Source organism: Magnolia sinica, chromosome 6 (genome assembly GCF_029962835.1).
Source record: "Magnolia sinica isolate HGM2019 chromosome 6, MsV1, whole genome shotgun sequence".
Lineage (NCBI taxonomy): Eukaryota > Viridiplantae > Streptophyta > Magnoliopsida > Magnoliales > Magnoliaceae > Magnolia > Magnolia sinica.
In genome coordinates this window covers 105231623-105248411 of record NC_080578.1, presented here as the reverse complement: position 1 = coordinate 105248411, position 16789 = coordinate 105231623, and the positions used below count along the sequence as shown (strand labels likewise).

At 40.7% G+C, this 16789-nt stretch overlaps 1 pseudogene; it reads left to right on the top strand.

The window, feature by feature from the left end:
• The first annotated feature begins 932 nt into the window (after positions 1-932).
• LOC131249431 (serine decarboxylase 1-like) lies at positions 933-9791 on the top strand (annotated as a pseudogene).
• The last annotated feature ends 6998 nt before the right edge of the window (positions 9792-16789 follow it).

Below are 16789 nucleotides of genomic sequence, written 5' to 3'. Positions count from 1 at the left end.
CCTGTGGCCCTAAGAAATTTTCAATGGTAGAAGTTCAAGTCAATTTTTTCGTGTGGTGTGGTCCATTTGAAAATTGTATATAATTCATTTTTGGGCTCAAGCCCTAAAATTATCTGGAAAAATGGATGGACGGAGCGGATAAAATATATGAATCATGATAGGCCTTGTAGATTTTACTCAGTACGCTAAGCCTATTGAGTGGATCCCTGATGTTTTTAATAGTAGGAATTTAGTTAAGATTGTTTCTTGTGATGTGACCCACTTGATATTTGGATCAGCTTCATTTCTTAGAACATATCTAAAATGAGCTTTCAATACGGATGGACGGTGTGGATGTAAGGAAAGTATATCACTGTGGGCCCCAGCGTTAGGCATCCGAAACCGCCACTGCCAAACAGCCCCCTTCCGCACGGGCGCAGATTAACTACTGACAGTTGAGCAGCGAGACTAGCTATTGAAGTGACGTCAGCAAGTTCCGTGAGCCCCACCATGATGTATGTTTTGTATCCACACCTTCCATCCATTTGGAGGGATCATTTTAGGGCAATACCTGAAGAACGAGTTAAATCCAAAGCTCCAGTGGACCAGCACAGAAAACAGTGGGACAGTGACGCCCCACCATTAAAAGCTTCTAAAGGCCATGTCTTTTTTAACTTTTGAACAGGTTGGATTTCAAAATAAACATTATGTGGCCGTACGATAGTTTCAACGGTGGGAATCACTTTCCCCACTCTTTTCTTTGGTGGGGTCCATTACAGAGTTTTATTTGCCTCATTCTTTGGTTGATACCCTAAAATGATATCTAGAAATGGATGGACGGTGTGGATATAACACATACATCATAGTGGGGCCCACAGAACTTCGTGACGTCACTTCAGTGGCCAACTCGCTACGAGCAGAGAGACGGAAGGAGACGCTAAGAGACGGAGAGAGAGAGAGATAGAGGGAAGGAGACGCTGAGAGAGGGAGAAGGAGACGTTGGGTGAGAGCAGGTAGGTGCACTTTCAATGCAGCTGCGTTTCCACCATCCTCTCCCAAATTCGAAATGGATAGCCGTTGCCTGTAACAAAGTAACCTGTGACTTGAAAAACACCTAATTCCTCTGTTACATTTCTTGCAATATTACCTGATAGAAAGTTACAGGTTGAGACTTTGTTACCTGTAACATTTCTCCCCCAAACACAAATTGTAAGAAAGTCACCTGTTACTTTCTTACATTTTACAAAAGTTTCAGGCATCCAAACGGCCCCTTAGATTCCTTACGTTTCAGATTTTTTTTTCGCATTCGACATCGAGGAGCCATGGTTGGAAGCGTTGGATTGATTTCCTGCGGTCTGCCCGAGAAGATCGAGCCGTTGCCGGAAGAGTTCGATCCTAAGGAGATATCGGAGCCGTTGATCGAGTCTCTTGTGGGCGTCAACGGTGCAGATCACAGGGAAGACATCAGCAGAGAGATCGTGCTCGGACGGAACGTTCATACGACGTGTTTTGCCGTCACGGAACCAGATGCAGATGATGAGGTTACTGGCGAAAGGGATGCTTACATGGCCGGCGTGTTGGCTAAGTACCGGAGATGTCTTATCGAAAGAACCAAGCATCATTTGGGTAATGGGAATTCCTCTTTTTTCGTCCGTTCGATCTTTGAATTTTCATCAAATACATTCGTTGTTTGTCGTCGTTGTTTCAATTCTGTGAAGAATTTTCTCCAAGAGCAGTGTTTGGGCGATTTGCTACGCATGTGCTCATGTATGTGAAATTCAGGACATTCATCAGATGAGGCCACTGTAAATATGCCATGGCCCATCAAATTCTGCTCGTCAAGTTGGTGGTACGTGTACGTTGAATATTGACCGTCTGATGAGTGGTCATCAAGTGGGCCACATGTTTACAACCATTATAGACCGTCTGATGAGTGGGCAGAACTTATTTTTGGGAAATGGCATGTTAACATTTCCCTGTGCTGCATATCGCATCATCTTTCGCTTCTTAAACAAGTTGCCTCAGCATCTCTCTCTCTCTCTCTCTCTCTCTCTCTCTCTCTCTCTCTCCTTGAAACGCGCCTCAGCATTTCTATTTCTTTTAACCTTGGCAAAATTATTTAGAGTGTATTCTAGGACGAGTTGGGACTTTTCCAACATTGTGTTTGATTTTGAATAGATCTTCGGTACATAGAAAACTGCCCCAGATATGCAATAGAGTCAAAATGATGAACTGAGGTTACATAGTATGTTCTTTTGCTTTATGCTGTGATTCTTTGCTGTGCTGCCCTGAGTTCTTCTCCTTCTCCTCCTCCTTCATTTAGCGCGGTTCTTTCACATGGCAGTTAAAGGGTTTACTATCTGTAGGTTTGGCACTTCCACTTGGTTCCAGATCTTTGAACACCCAATGCCTTCTACCTTGAATCAACTTCTGGAGTAACCAAACGATGTCCGCTATTTGGTGTCACCAAAAGTAAATGGACTTTGATCCACTCTGAGTTTGCATATTGCCTAAATTACCTAGCCCCCAATCTACTCTTTGAGTGTACATACCGCCAAAGGGATAAAAAATTATCTGACATGGGGGTTACAGGAATCTCTTGTAACCCTAATATACCTTAATAAAAAAGCTTAATGTCCGCATGTCAGAGGTGAAATGATGTTTTTGCTCTTTTCACTATGGGCCCCACCTCTAACATGCAGATATGATGCTTTCTCATTGGGCCACGTCAAGGGTTACATGATTCTTGTAATCCCTAGTTATCGGTAATTCATGGTCCCACCAAAGCTACCTAACCAATGATCTACATCTCGAGCAAACACATAACTAATAATTTTGCTTTCAACTCTCCTTTAGTGTTGATTTTTTGTGCATACTTGCTTGCTTGATGCTTTCCACCTTAATTTTCTTCTTGCATTATCATATTTTACAAGGGTTTTCATTGCTTTATGTTAACTATCATTAAGGTTGCAATGGGGGGCCTGGTTCTAGCAAAATCAAAATTTTGAATAGGCCCGACTTGAAAGCCTGGTCCGACTGGTTCAAAATCTAGGACCGTGCCCGGCCCATTGCCAGGCCTAATTATTAGGGGTAGACCAAGGAATATGATGTGAGAGATTTTTATTGCATTTGGTGTTCTTATTAGTGCAATTGACAGGTTAAGAATGTCACATGTAGGATTTTCATTTCTTTGAATATTCTAGGCAGTTTAGTATTCATGCATGGCATCACATTCAAACACACCTTTTTCACTTGCATGTAGAAACTAGGTTCCTGCTTGGGAAATTTGATCTTACTCTTGGAAAAGTAGAGTAATTAATGAGAGTTAATCTGAAGTCAAATTCAAATGGATGTAGTCATTAATGATGTGGCATGTGACATGGTACATATGGCATTTGTGCCAAGCTAAAATCTACAAAAGAAGGTATCCAAGTCAATGTCATGTGATCATGTTGCAATCATTTTGTTGAAGAATGAAAGTGTTGGCCCTCTTCAAATACTCTAAACCGAAACCCCTAGGTGCAAGGTATTCTGTAACGGTAACGGTGGCCATAACGGCCACCACCGTTACCTTTACAATACGGGCTGTAACGGCTGTAATGAGAGCCGTAATGGTCATTATGATCTCTTTTCTCTTTTTTTTTTAAAAAAAAACAACCTAAAAACCTGTATGTGCCTCATAATGGACTATTACGGGATGCATAATGGGCTATTGCGGGAGCCGTAACGGCTGTTATGGGTCATTTTTTCTGTAATGGCCATTGTGGCTATTATAACCCCGTAACTTGTAATGGTTGCCACTGTTACCTTTATATAATGGCCTTTACGGTCCTGTAATGGCCATTATGGCACACCATGCCCAGGTGGAAAGAAAAGAGAAGAGAAGCATGAAGAGTTTTTGAGATAGTTTTGAGTCTCTCTAAATTTAGGGATAGTGTTGGAGTTTCGAAGTCTGTAAATACTCTAATTGAGATGGCAACTGAGTGGCTCATTCTTGGTTACGTTGAAGGAATCTGTTCAAGTTCTACAAGAGCTGATGGGCCAGGTGACTTGAATGAATGCAGCAATATTTTCCGAGGTCATTCATAATCAGGACTATCTAGCTTGAATGTGGGTGTTCAGCTTGCTTGAAGTGGTAACTTAGCTTTTAGAAGCTTTTGTGAAGGTTCTCAAACCTTTTGTAAAGATTCAAGAATTCATTATTAAGGGCATTCTCTCCTCCACCTCAACAAAGGAGATTTGGTACTACATATCTTTAGGTTTAAACTGGAAGTGCGAGAAATTAAATAGAGTTCTTTCAATATCAACATTCAATAAGTGAATAATTGTGGCAAAAATCTACACTATGCATGAAGCAAAAAAAAACTGAGATCAAGAGCATGAGCGTGAAAATCAAACCATTGATCAAGAAATTAAATTGATTTTATATTGACAATCTAGAAGGTAGTATCTTGGATACAAATAGGATGAAGGGTGCAGGTTTGTAACCCAGAAACCATATATTGATTTGAGATAACTCCTTCAATGAGTCTTTCCAAGATGTGCCCAAATATGGCTTTGAAGTATGATCGATCAAACCCTTATGTTGATGGAGATCAATGACAAACATGAAGAGGGACAATTGCTGAATTGCTAGGCTGGGGATCAAACACTCGATGTTTGAATGAGAGTTGAAGCAGCTGTTGAATATGGTTGTGGGAGCAAAGAAGTGTGTATTTTAAAATGTTAGCAAGTATTAACTGCCAAAAAAGAAAAAGAAAAAAAGGAGCACGAGTTCAAAGTGGGAGCAGCCTGTTGGTAGAAGCTTGCTGCAACTAAGATCAAATCTTGTAGCTTGAATGAATGGTTTGCTGATTTTCATCATGCAGGAAGATGACCTGTTCTCCAGTGATTAAGAAGTAACACCATTAAAACAGCACAAAATTGGTACCATTGGTTAGTTTGTTGAGTACCATAGATAACACAATTCAGGGAAGATCTCAGCAAGTTATGGCCAATTTACCAGTGAGGAAATTGTATGATATGTAGCCTGTGTCCTTGCATAATATAGACGTTTTCTAAGTTCTGATATGTAGGTCGCATTTGTTAGGCATTCTAGACCATCTGTTTTCATGTCATTGAGGAAACTAGTGACATCTAGGGCTGGTTAACATGCTAGCAAATTTTGCTGAGAGGTCAAAATTTCCAGCAATGGGACAACTCTGTTAGTGACTATACTGAAAAGTTCTGCATGTTTACATCTATGGATGTTTTTCATGTCATTGAGGAAACCAATGATATCTAGGGCTGGTTTACATGCTAGCGAATTGTAGTGAGATGTCAAAATCTCAAGCAAAGGGACAAATCTCTTAGTTGCTAGACTGAGAAGTTCTGCATGTTCATGTCATTGTAGAAACCAAAACGAATGTGGGAATTAGTGTGCCATGTGTTCAAGCAAGAAAAAACATCATATTAGGTTGAGGACGTATCCAAGATGAAAATGAATGGAATACCCCAGGCAAGGATGCTTTCAAGTATCTGATCTATGGACACTTCAGAAGAATGTATCAATTATTTCAGTTTATCTTGAAAAGAAATAGTATCTGGTGAATGAAAGGGCCATAATGATCAAATCAAACCAAATTACTTTGCACAAGATGACTAGAATAAGCTTCAATTCATCTCCAAAACATGGAAATCATTTGCATATTAAAATCTAACAGCTAAACCAGATGGGGATCAACATTGACAAATGACCCAATTGAACTCATTGGAGTTGAGTTTCTCTCCATCTGGGAGAGGATGATGCAAGGCTGTACACTGAATTTCCATCACTAAAGATTCTGGCTCCTTTTATTGTGCCAAGTGACATATTGGATAACATATCATGATATATTTATGAATATAGTTAGTTATGATCGAGAACATTTAATTGGAGTTCTTTGGTGCGTCTACAGTGACAGGATGATGATAATAATTATCTTCTCTCTTTCTTTTTTTTGTCGTTTTCAGGTTTTCCTTATTTAATTGCTAAAATGCTGACCAATTTTGGTTCTAAAATACCCTTCCCTAAAGGAAGCAAGTTGCAGTTCTTCCTCTTCTCTCTCTGGATTCTGAAGCTCCATTAAAAATAAGCTTCGGTCAGAGACATTAATTGCAGGAAAATAAAGGGGGCTTTGGATCTTTAAAATGCAAAAATGGAGTGTTGTTGGTCTTTCCAATTCCCGAAAAAGGAGAAAAGGAGGCCTCTCGTGATAACCCACCTTGGTTTATGGTATTCAAGAAAACAAGGCGTTCTTAGTGTTCATGTGGTGACACATAGACTTCATGTGAAGAATTTCAAGTCTTGAGTTTTAGACGAGGAATTAAAAGAGAATTGATAGCAATGATCAAGATTCTATATTTTATTAGTTGAGATTTTTAAAAGGGATTTGAAGATGAATGGAATCAAATGGTTTTGGCTGGCTTTGGATACCGTTGGCAGCATTTTCTGTAGTTGGAATGTGGGGTTTCGAATTTGTTTTAAAAATCTAAAGATCAAGGATCATGATGTGTGATCCCAATGATCCTCTATCGAATTCAATGATTTCGTATAAATTTGCACCATTTAGTTTGCAATTATTTTTTATGCAACAGATTCACTATTTTGATGACCGTATGGTTTCTTAGAGATTGCAAAATGGATCAAAAATAATTTTGAGCTTCACAGATCAAATTCATGAGTACCTTCAGAATCTCAGATTAGAGATTGTGATGGAACTTTTGCGAGGACTGAAAATTTTAGGAAACGACCTGGATTTTCCTACAAATTCTGGTGGCAGTTGTGTACTTCTTAAAATAATGACAAATCTAGACAACTGTTTACATTCTGCCGTGAAAGATGGATAAAGGAGTCCAATAAAATGCCGTGACATGCTTGCTTACACTGGCACTTGTGCCTTAGGCTTGCAAGTCCTTTAACCAATGGGTAGAGAGGGTTGTGAAGTGAAGCAAGAAAGAAATGCGGGGTGTTTGCGATGAATTCCCAGTATATATGGTTTTGATTTCTCAATAACTTTAGTGATAGAGCTTCTATGGTTAGTTGTATTCCCTGTTATAATCTTATGGAAATATGCCTAATAATAATTATCCGAGGTACTGAATTTAGTTCATGAGTCCTTTCCGGTTGCATATCTGAGAGTTCCTTAATGTTCTTTTTTTTTTTAATTTTAATCTGTGACAGGTTACCCGTATAATCTGGACTTTGATTATGGTGCTCTAGGGCAGTTGCAACATTTCTCCATCCACAACTTGGGGGATCCCTTTATTGAAAGCAATTATGGTGTCCATTCCAGACAATTTGAAGTGGGGGTGTTAGATTGGTTTGCACGTCTTTGGGAGTTAGAGAAGAATGAGTACTGGGGATACATCACAAATTGTGGTACAGAAGGCAATCTGCATGGGATTCTGGTTGGGTCAGTAACATACCCTTGGCACAGCATTGCATTTTTTTTTAAAAAAAAAACATAAAATAAATTGCCTCTCTGTATTTTGTCTCTCTACTGTAACAAGGACAGGAACATGCTACTAAAAAAAAAAAAGAAGGAAAAAAAAAGGAAGGAGGAAACTAAAAAAGAAGATGGCGCTTCTTTGAAATTGTGCCATTCAACTCATGTTCTGTGGACATATAACTTGCTATATTCAGCATGATTTCAAGGAGCCTGAAGAGTGTGGAGTGTTGGTGGACATTTATTTTTCCACCATTATATGACTGTTCGCAGGAATCTATAAATATTTCAAAAGTCTGTTTTGAACTGCATGTTAAGATTCCTTCCTGTGATTGTTGGATGATGGGAGATTCTTGTGCGCTGACTTCTCCATGAACACTGAGCACAGACAATCTTTTCTCTTCAAATGTTTTATGGATGTGTCAATGAATCTGACTTCTTAAATCCACCACATCCCATATCCATGTCCAACACTGAGACATGTTTGTGTCCAAGTTACATAGTTTCTTCATAAAGAATGAGAAGAGTCTGTTATTTTATCATTTGGGTTGTGCTGCAGGAGGGAAGTGTTCCCAGATGGTGTTTTGTATGCTTCCCGGGATTCTCATTACTGTCTTTAAAGCAGCCCGGATGTACCGAATGGAATGTGTAAAGGTGGATACTCTGGTCTCTGGTGAGATTGATTGTGCTGATTTCAGGACCAAACTCCTCGAGAACAAAGACAAACCAGCCATAATCAATGTCAACATTGGTAAGACAGCCCTTCCAATCCAAATTTCTGAACATTTTCTTCCCTTCAACTTCATGTCTTCTCACTGTTGTGCTTCCTAACATGTTTTAGGAACAACGGTTAAGGGAGCTGTCGATGATCTCGATCTAGTTATTAAAACACTTGAAGATAATGGATTCAAACACGACCGGTTCTACATTCACTGCGATGGTGCTCTGTTTGGGATCATGATGCCTTTTGTGAAGTGTATGTGTTCTACCTCCACCAGGAATTGAGTGCCCCACATATTAGCAAATGTACAATCTGCTGCTGTGCATGGTCTCTGCATGCTGGGCGAGATTTTAGAGATCAACTGCCTATGATATGGATTGCATCATGGATGAGGATGCCCCAAAAATCTTCCAGATAGAAACATCCTAACCCTTATAATCTGTGGCTGACAAATAGACTGTTGATGATAAAATAGAGCAATGGTCAAGTCGAACAAAATGAGGGCCAAAGGCTGAAGGTTCAGGATCATCAAGTCTGGACATTTTTGGGGAATCCACCATCATGGATAGGATGCATTTGATGGGTCTGGATCACCGAACCATGGGCCCCACATGTACCGAACTGTGCGCAGCGGCAAAATGTTTGTTTGCTGGTGACCATGACTCTAAGCAAGGCCAAGGATGGCTGGCTCTTTTTCTTTTTTTTTTTTGGATCAGAGTTCTAATGTTTCTGCTGGACAGGCACCAAAGGTAACATTTAAGAAGCCGATCAGGAGTGTGAGTGTTTCTGGGCACAAGTTTGTTGGATGCCCAATGCCATGTGGCGTTCAGATAACGAGATTGGAACACATCAACACCCTCTCGAGGAATGTTGAGTATCTCGCTTCCAGGGATGCCACCATCATGGGCAGCCGAAATGGCCACGCCCCAATCTTCCTCTGGTACACCTTGAACCGGAAAGGCTACGGAGGGTTCCGGAAGGAAGTCTGGAAGTGCCTGAGGAACGCCCATTACTTGAAAGACTGGCTTCGAGCTGCCGGCATAGGTGCCATGCTTAACAAGCTCAGCAGCACTGTCGTGTTTGGGCGCCCACGTGATGAGGAATTCATCCGTCGCTGGCAGCTTGCCTGCCAGGGGAACATTGCTCATGTTGTGGTGATGCCAAACATCAACGTCGACAAGCTCGATGATTTCATGGATGAACTGATTAAGAAGCGATCAAGCTGGTTCCAGGATGGGAAGATACAGACTCCTTGTATTGCAGATGAGATAGGGAAGGAAAATTGCGCTTGTGTTCTGCATAACTGATGTGTTCGGGTTAGTCACACCCTCACCCGAGCTGTTATGTTTTCCTTCTGTTTGTAGTTGTAGCAGTAAGTAGTAGTGGGCCCTCTGAATTGTTGAATGCAAGCGTCCAGATGGGAGGGAAGAAAAACTCTGTTATTTGTTGCAGATGAATATTTTGATAGGAAGACGGTTGCCTTTGACAGAATACGTAGAGCTTTATTCATTGTTTTTGAGATGATTCCTGTTTTAGGAATGTTAGGAGTGGCGCAACTGCAAAGCTTGATGATGACACGAAGGAAAATACCTCTGTTTGCAATATAAACTTTTTCTTGGAGGGCCTGTCTTAATCTATGTGGAAGGAGAGGATATAGTTGTTCACGTGCAGAGAGACCTTTATGCGTTTTTTGTTGAATGCTGGCCCCATCTGTAGATGATGAACTTGCTTGGAAAAAAGTCCCTGCAACCGACGTAGTTGAAGAGCGCTCGGTTCCCATCGACATCAATAGAACTGATGAAATTTCAATTCAATCCATTGAGATGGATGATCGTGTAAAGATTGATAATACCGGGGATGGAGATAATATAGATAACCAAAGTTCTCCTCACAAGGACTCTACTGTGGAGGGTAGTGGAGTGGGAAGCATTACCCCATTTGTGAGCCACCATCTCTGAAACCCCAAGCTCAACCTAGTAACAAAGTGGCTTTTGTTTCAGTTAGGAAATCTGCTCCATCCGAATCGAATGGAAGCAGGCCCCACAAGAAGATGAAGGCAGCTGACAGGCTGACAGGCGATGATAAGGAGACTGATGATCCGTTTGATAGTCTCCTCATGGGTGGAAGCGTGAAAAATAGTCTTTTTAAGCAGATGAGCTTAGAATTTTCACAAGCAAAAGCACACCATTTTTAGTGTTCAAAATCTATCAGGTTTTGAGTCCTATCTTGCAATTGTAATTTGTAATAGAGAAATAAAAGTTTTGCATGAGCAGGAATTGTTTATGCAAATGGTTTTTTAAAGTGAATAATGGTGCTTATTGTAGATTTCTTTTTCCCCTTTAAACAAATTCTTGGAGTTTGATGGTTTTTCCAAATATGCATCCGACTTCAAACCCCATGAGAAAAAATAGATTTTTTTTTTTTCATGGGTATAAAGGAAGCATATTACTACAGTGGCGTGAGACTATTTTCATGAGATGGGCGCGCATCGAATGCATCACTCCAACACTTATCCAAAAAACCCGACCAGTCCAACACTCAGGTGGGACGACATACAAGAAGAGTGTCGTAATCATGCCCATATGTCGTGGCCCACCTGAGTTTTGGACTATTGTGAACTTTGGGGTATCGTTTTATTGTTGTGTAATGCTTGAATGGTATGTAAATGCCACACAATGGTGGGCATCCTCATCCCAACTGTTTCCCTATGCTGTGGTCTACTTGAGTTTTTGGGTTGGCCTGATGTTTGGGGTTAAAAGAGCAAGAAGATGAGACAACACATCCGATGGATGGACGGATTTGAGCTCATGCATGTTTCCCACTCCCTGCATAACTACAGGAGCTAGGCAAGTTGTTCCTAGAAAAAGCAGGCATCTTTCATTTTCTTTTCCATGTTAAGAATCACTTGTGAGGTATGAGTCATTCTCGCACGTGTGATATCAGAGCCGCTCCACTTTAGGTTAACCCAAGTAATTTTTCTTTTTAAAAATATAGATTAGATGGTTCCATATCTAAAGAACCAGGTCTGTATATGGTCATCGAGTGGGCCCCGCCTGTACAAAACAAATGAACAGATATGAAAAACCAATGTGATTCAAATTGTGGATGTCCTTACAATTTTACACGTGAAACCCAACTGCATAAGGCACGTTAACTTGAGTGAGTGTGCCTTGGACTCTCGGGTGCAACCTGGGTCAGACTCAACCCAAACCTGACTGGCCCAACCAGAACTCATACCCTTTAGCGAGATTGTTGTAAGGTTTGACCCAAAAAATAAGATAGATCGAAAGATCAAGTGGACCAAGTGGATCAAGTGGTTGTAATAATTTGTTATTTTTTCTTCTTCTTCTTTTTTATAAAAAACATATACTTGTGCTTATGAATTTTGAGTTTTATTGATGTCTATTCCACTGGCAATAAATATCAGCTTATTGACCAATGACACTCCTAATGTTGGTCTGGGATCCACTATGACAATTGTTGCACACAACAAATGATATATCTAAGCTCCACGGGTCCAAAGTGACGTGTGTATTTTGAGAGAGCTTTCGATAAAGTTTTTTGGGAATAGTTTCCTTTGTTGGTATATGATAGGCAACGCCTAATTCTTCTTGTGATGCCTGCCCGAAAGTTACAGGGGGCATGCTCCCGCCTTTAATTTAATTTAATTTTATTTTAAAGGTTAATCACAATGTCAAGTACTTGATCGAGCTTGGGGTTCAACAATCCCCCCTCTTACAGACATTCACTTCACTGCATGGTGTATACGGCTGTCATTTCCTTTATAGTTGTATATTTGAGAATTCTCATAAGACTCATTTTGGATTTCTTTAAATTCATTTAGTTGCAATTTGCATAGTGAGCCGACTTTGTTAAGATTGAAGTTGAAATTCTTTATAGCCCAATATGTTTTATGTTTCAACTCTACAGGCAAATGGTAAGCCTTTCCATAGACAATTCTAAAGGGTTACCTACCAATAAAGGGTAACATACCAATAGAGGTTTTGTTTGTTGTACGGTAGACCCACAATGCATCGCTCAGTATAAGTGACCAATCCTTATGATCTGGGTTAATCGTTTTCTTTATAATATATTTAATTTCTTTATTTGATATTTCAGTTTGACCGCTCGTCTGAGAATCATAGGAGGTATTTACTTTATGTGAAATACCGTATTTCTTTATCAATACTTCGAAAGGTCTATCGTAAAAGTGAGATCATTTATCACTTATGATGACTCGTGGTGTTCCAAACCAGGATAAACTTAATGACATTGCGATGGTCATTATTTCGGCATGGAATTGCTTCAACCCATTTGGAGACATAATCAATAACAATAAAGTGTAAATATTTTCATATAATTAGGGAATGGTTTCATGAAATTGATGCCCTAGCAGTCGACTGCTTTAATGATGAGAATGAGGTTCGATGATATTATGTTTTTACAGGATAAATCTCCCAAATTTTGACCTCGCTCTCATGCTTTGTAAGATCTTGGCCGAACCCCTATTGTGGGCCCCAAATCACATGGGTACCGCCTCAATCAACCCCGGTGAGGAGTCTCGAACATGAGACTTCTTGCTCTGATACCAATTTGATGCAGGACAATTAACCACTTGCTCTAACTCGAACTATTAGAGTATGTCGAATTAATCCCTTTATCTTATAGCCCATGCCTCACATCTCATGGGTTAGGACCTCAGCCGAACCCCCCTCGTGGGCCCTAAATCACATGGGTACCGCTTCACACGGGTCGCCCACCCCGAGTGTGTCCTCGCATCACACGGGCTACCCCACTCGAGCCTGGTGTGAAATGCGCATTAATCACCCCTGATGAGGAGTCATGAACACGAGACTTCTCCCGTGGGCCCCGCCCACCTCGAGTGTGCCCCTGCATCCCACATGCGATCTCACTCGAGCTCGGTATGAAAATGTCCTTGCATTAGCGTACCTCAGTAAAGACTTTCTTCTTGTCTCGTGTAGTCCAATGAGTGAGAATCGTACCTATGGCAAGATAATTAGCAGTATCAACGAACTAGGATAATTGAGAGACTTTGAAAAGTTGTTCATCAGGGAATATATCATTGATAGGTGTTGTCTCCATAGAATCGAGTAAAAGAAGCCTAGATAAATGGTTAGCCATTACGTTCTCTACTTATTTATTATATTATATTTCAATGTCAAACTCTTGGAGTAGAAGGATCCATCTTAACAAATGAGGCGTAGCATCCTTCTTAAAAAAAGGTACTTCCATATCGCATGGTCAGTAAAGATAATGGTCAAAAACTTACGTACCCCATTTAGAGAGATCATTTCAGGGCATGAGCCTAAGAATGAGGCAGTTCCAAAGCTCAAGTGGACCTCACTAGAGAAAACAAGTGGAGATTAAATGCTTATCACTACAAATTTCCTAGGGGGTACATAAGTTTTTAATCAAGTTGATATTTGTATTTTCCTTACATCCATGTTTATGATAACTTATGATCAGGTTAGATCTCCAATAAACATCATGGTCGGATTTTAAAATGCTTCAACGGTGGGTGTCATTGTCCCCACAGTTTTCCGCGATGAGGTCCACTTGAGCTTTGAATCTACCTCATTCTTTCGTTCATGCCTTAAATGATCCCTCTAAATGGATGGCCGGTATGGCTATAACACATACATTATGGTGGGGCCTACAGAACTTGGTGACATCACTTTAGTATGGAAAACTTGCTACCTAATCTGTCCATCATTGTTTATGTTTCCCAAAGCCTTTTATAAGTCAAACTTCCCCAACAGCTAAAATCCCCATTCAAACTCCCATGTTGCCAGTGCTGTCATTCTTCATGTGGGACGGTGGCTTGCTTAATTGGAACCACCAGTGTTGGACTTTGGCTTTCCCACTAGGCAATGGGATTAGGTTGGATAGAATTGCATTTGGTCCCATGCAAATTCTATCCAACGTTTAGAGACGACGAAAAGGATTGGGATTAGGTGGGATGGAATTGCATTTTGGTTCCATGTGGGGTTTTTGGTGGATTTCAATATCCACTGCATGTATTTTGTCCTCGAAGTCCATCCATATGCGCCTTTACATGTGATATTTGAGTTGTGTATGTCTACAAGTGACCAACATCAATTCCAAATCCAGTCTATTGATTACGATTCCATGGTCCATCAAACATTAGTTTTGCTCAATACAATGTTTTTTTAGAGGAATGATGACGCAGGACAGCCCTAATTATGATGCATGCTCATGGAGATAATTAAACAGCGGAAATAAAAGGAATAAATGATCTAAAATTCTAACAATAATCATCATAACTGAGAAAATCATAAAGGAAACATGCAATGGAGCGGGCCATCACTACAACCATGGAGTATGGAATTCAATTACTACTTAGGTTGGATCCGGCGAGGGATGAGACCTCCCGATCTTGCATGGTCACACCCAATCGATCAATGAAGATCACTAGTCCGAAGAACCAAGAAGTTTCTCGGATTAGGGATTTGAGAATTTGGGGATTTAGGGTTTAGATCGGTTTTCAAGATTTTGATCGAAGAGGAATTAGCCAAAACAAAAAAAATAGAAGAAAGAAAGTTATTACCTTGAGGAAGTTGGAGGGGCACAAGAAGAAATTAGAAGAAGAAGATCAAGGGGAGAGAAGAAGCACCATTAGAGAGAAGAGAGGAAGGAGGCAACCAAAGGGTTTGCTTTTCATTCATCAATAGTTGAAATTCGTGTTTAGGGCTTTACCCCACTTAAATAAGCACATAAAGATATAAAATTACTAAAATACCCCTAGGATAAGCAAATAAAGATATAAGATTACTAAAAGACCGCTAACTAAGTCAAAAAACGTGCAAATAACATAAGTATGGGAAAGTTTGGGCGCTCGGTCCTCTTTCTCCAATCTTCCTTCACATGTGTCTTCCCTAAGTGGGGTCTTCTATATGTCCAATCACATGTGAAAGGTCTTCAGCTCCTCAATATTCGCCTATCCACAAGGACGGCACTTGTGGTTGGCGCTTTCTTCGTTGGTACACCTTGAATGCACCTGTGTCCGCATCAATTCCCCTCGGGTGAGAAAAACTCGACCCCGACGAGTTGAAACTTTTGTAACGCTCAAGTAGATCTGGATCAATACCCTACAATGCGTCGCCCGACAGCCACGTAGATTCAGACGATGGTTTGTTCTTCCACCTGACAAGATACTTTTGGAAACCCCCATCTCTCGTGGATACTATCTCGTCATCCAAGATTTCCTCAATTGTTTCTTTATGGGTAATGGGTGGAGGAGGGGGTGGAAGGGGTTGGGTAGCAAACTCAGAAAAAGGCCATGAAAGGGATGATGTATCAACAATGAGAGTATGGGCACGGACTAGATCTTCCACATTAAAAGTTGGATTAATGCTCATTTCAGATGGAAGGTCAACCCGATACGCGTTGGACCCAACCTTTTGTAATATCTTGAATGGTCCAGCACTACGCGCTTGTAATTTCTTTGCAGATCCTTGAGAGAATCGCTCTGGCCTTATTCGCACCATTACATAGTCTCCTTCTTGAAATTCTTGCACTCTACGATGAGAATCAGCTAAAACTTTATAATCATCATTGTTCTTATTTAACCGCTGTCTAATATGTGTATGCAAATCATGAATATGGCGTGCGAATGCATCGGCTGACTCAGAAGACCTTTGGGTAACAGACATAGGTAAGAGATCTATGGGCATTCTAGGTTTATAACCACTTACAATTTCAAAAGGACTCAACCCTGTAGATCTATTAACTGACCCATTATAAGCAAGTTCAGCAGTTGGTAAAATTAGGTCCCAAGTCTTAACATGTTCACCTACTATACAACGTAGAAGATTTCCAAGGCTACGGTTTACCACTTCAGTTTGACCATCTGTTTGTGGGTGGTAAGCAGTAGAAAATTGCAAATGAGTTCCCATAATGTGCCACAGTGTCTTCCAAAAATAGCTAGTAAATCGAACATCACGATTAGACACTATGGTTTTAGGTAACCCATGGAGACGCACCACACCATAAAAAAAAGACGAGCAACATGAGACGCATCTGACGTCTTCGAACATGGGAGGAAATGCGCCATTTTAGAAAAACGGTCCACAACGACAAAAACGAAATCGTGCTTTTTTATAGTCTTGGGAAGCCCGAGCACGAAGTCCATACTAATGTCCTGCCACGGAGCATGTGGCACTGGCAATGGCGTGTACAGCCCAGTATTTTGCTTTCTTTGCTTTGCCAGCTGACATGTTCGACACTGCCCTAAAACTTTGGCTACGTCTCGCTTGAGGCTTGGCCAATAGAAACGATCTTCCACGAGGGCAATGGTCTTATCATGACCAAAATGGCCAGCTATCCCTCCTGAATGAAGCTCCCAGATGAGGAATTCACGAAGGGACATACGGGGAATACAAAGTCTGTCTCCCTTGAAAAGAAAGCCATCTTTAAGAACATATCCACCCATAATATGCTGGTCACTAGAGAGCGATGTGTAAGTACCCCCAAAATCAGGACATATGGGGTATTCATCTTTCAGTTGCTCAAATCCGACTACCTCTACACTCAAAGAGTTGAGCAACGCCACTCTCCTACTAAGGGCATCCGCTGGTTTGTT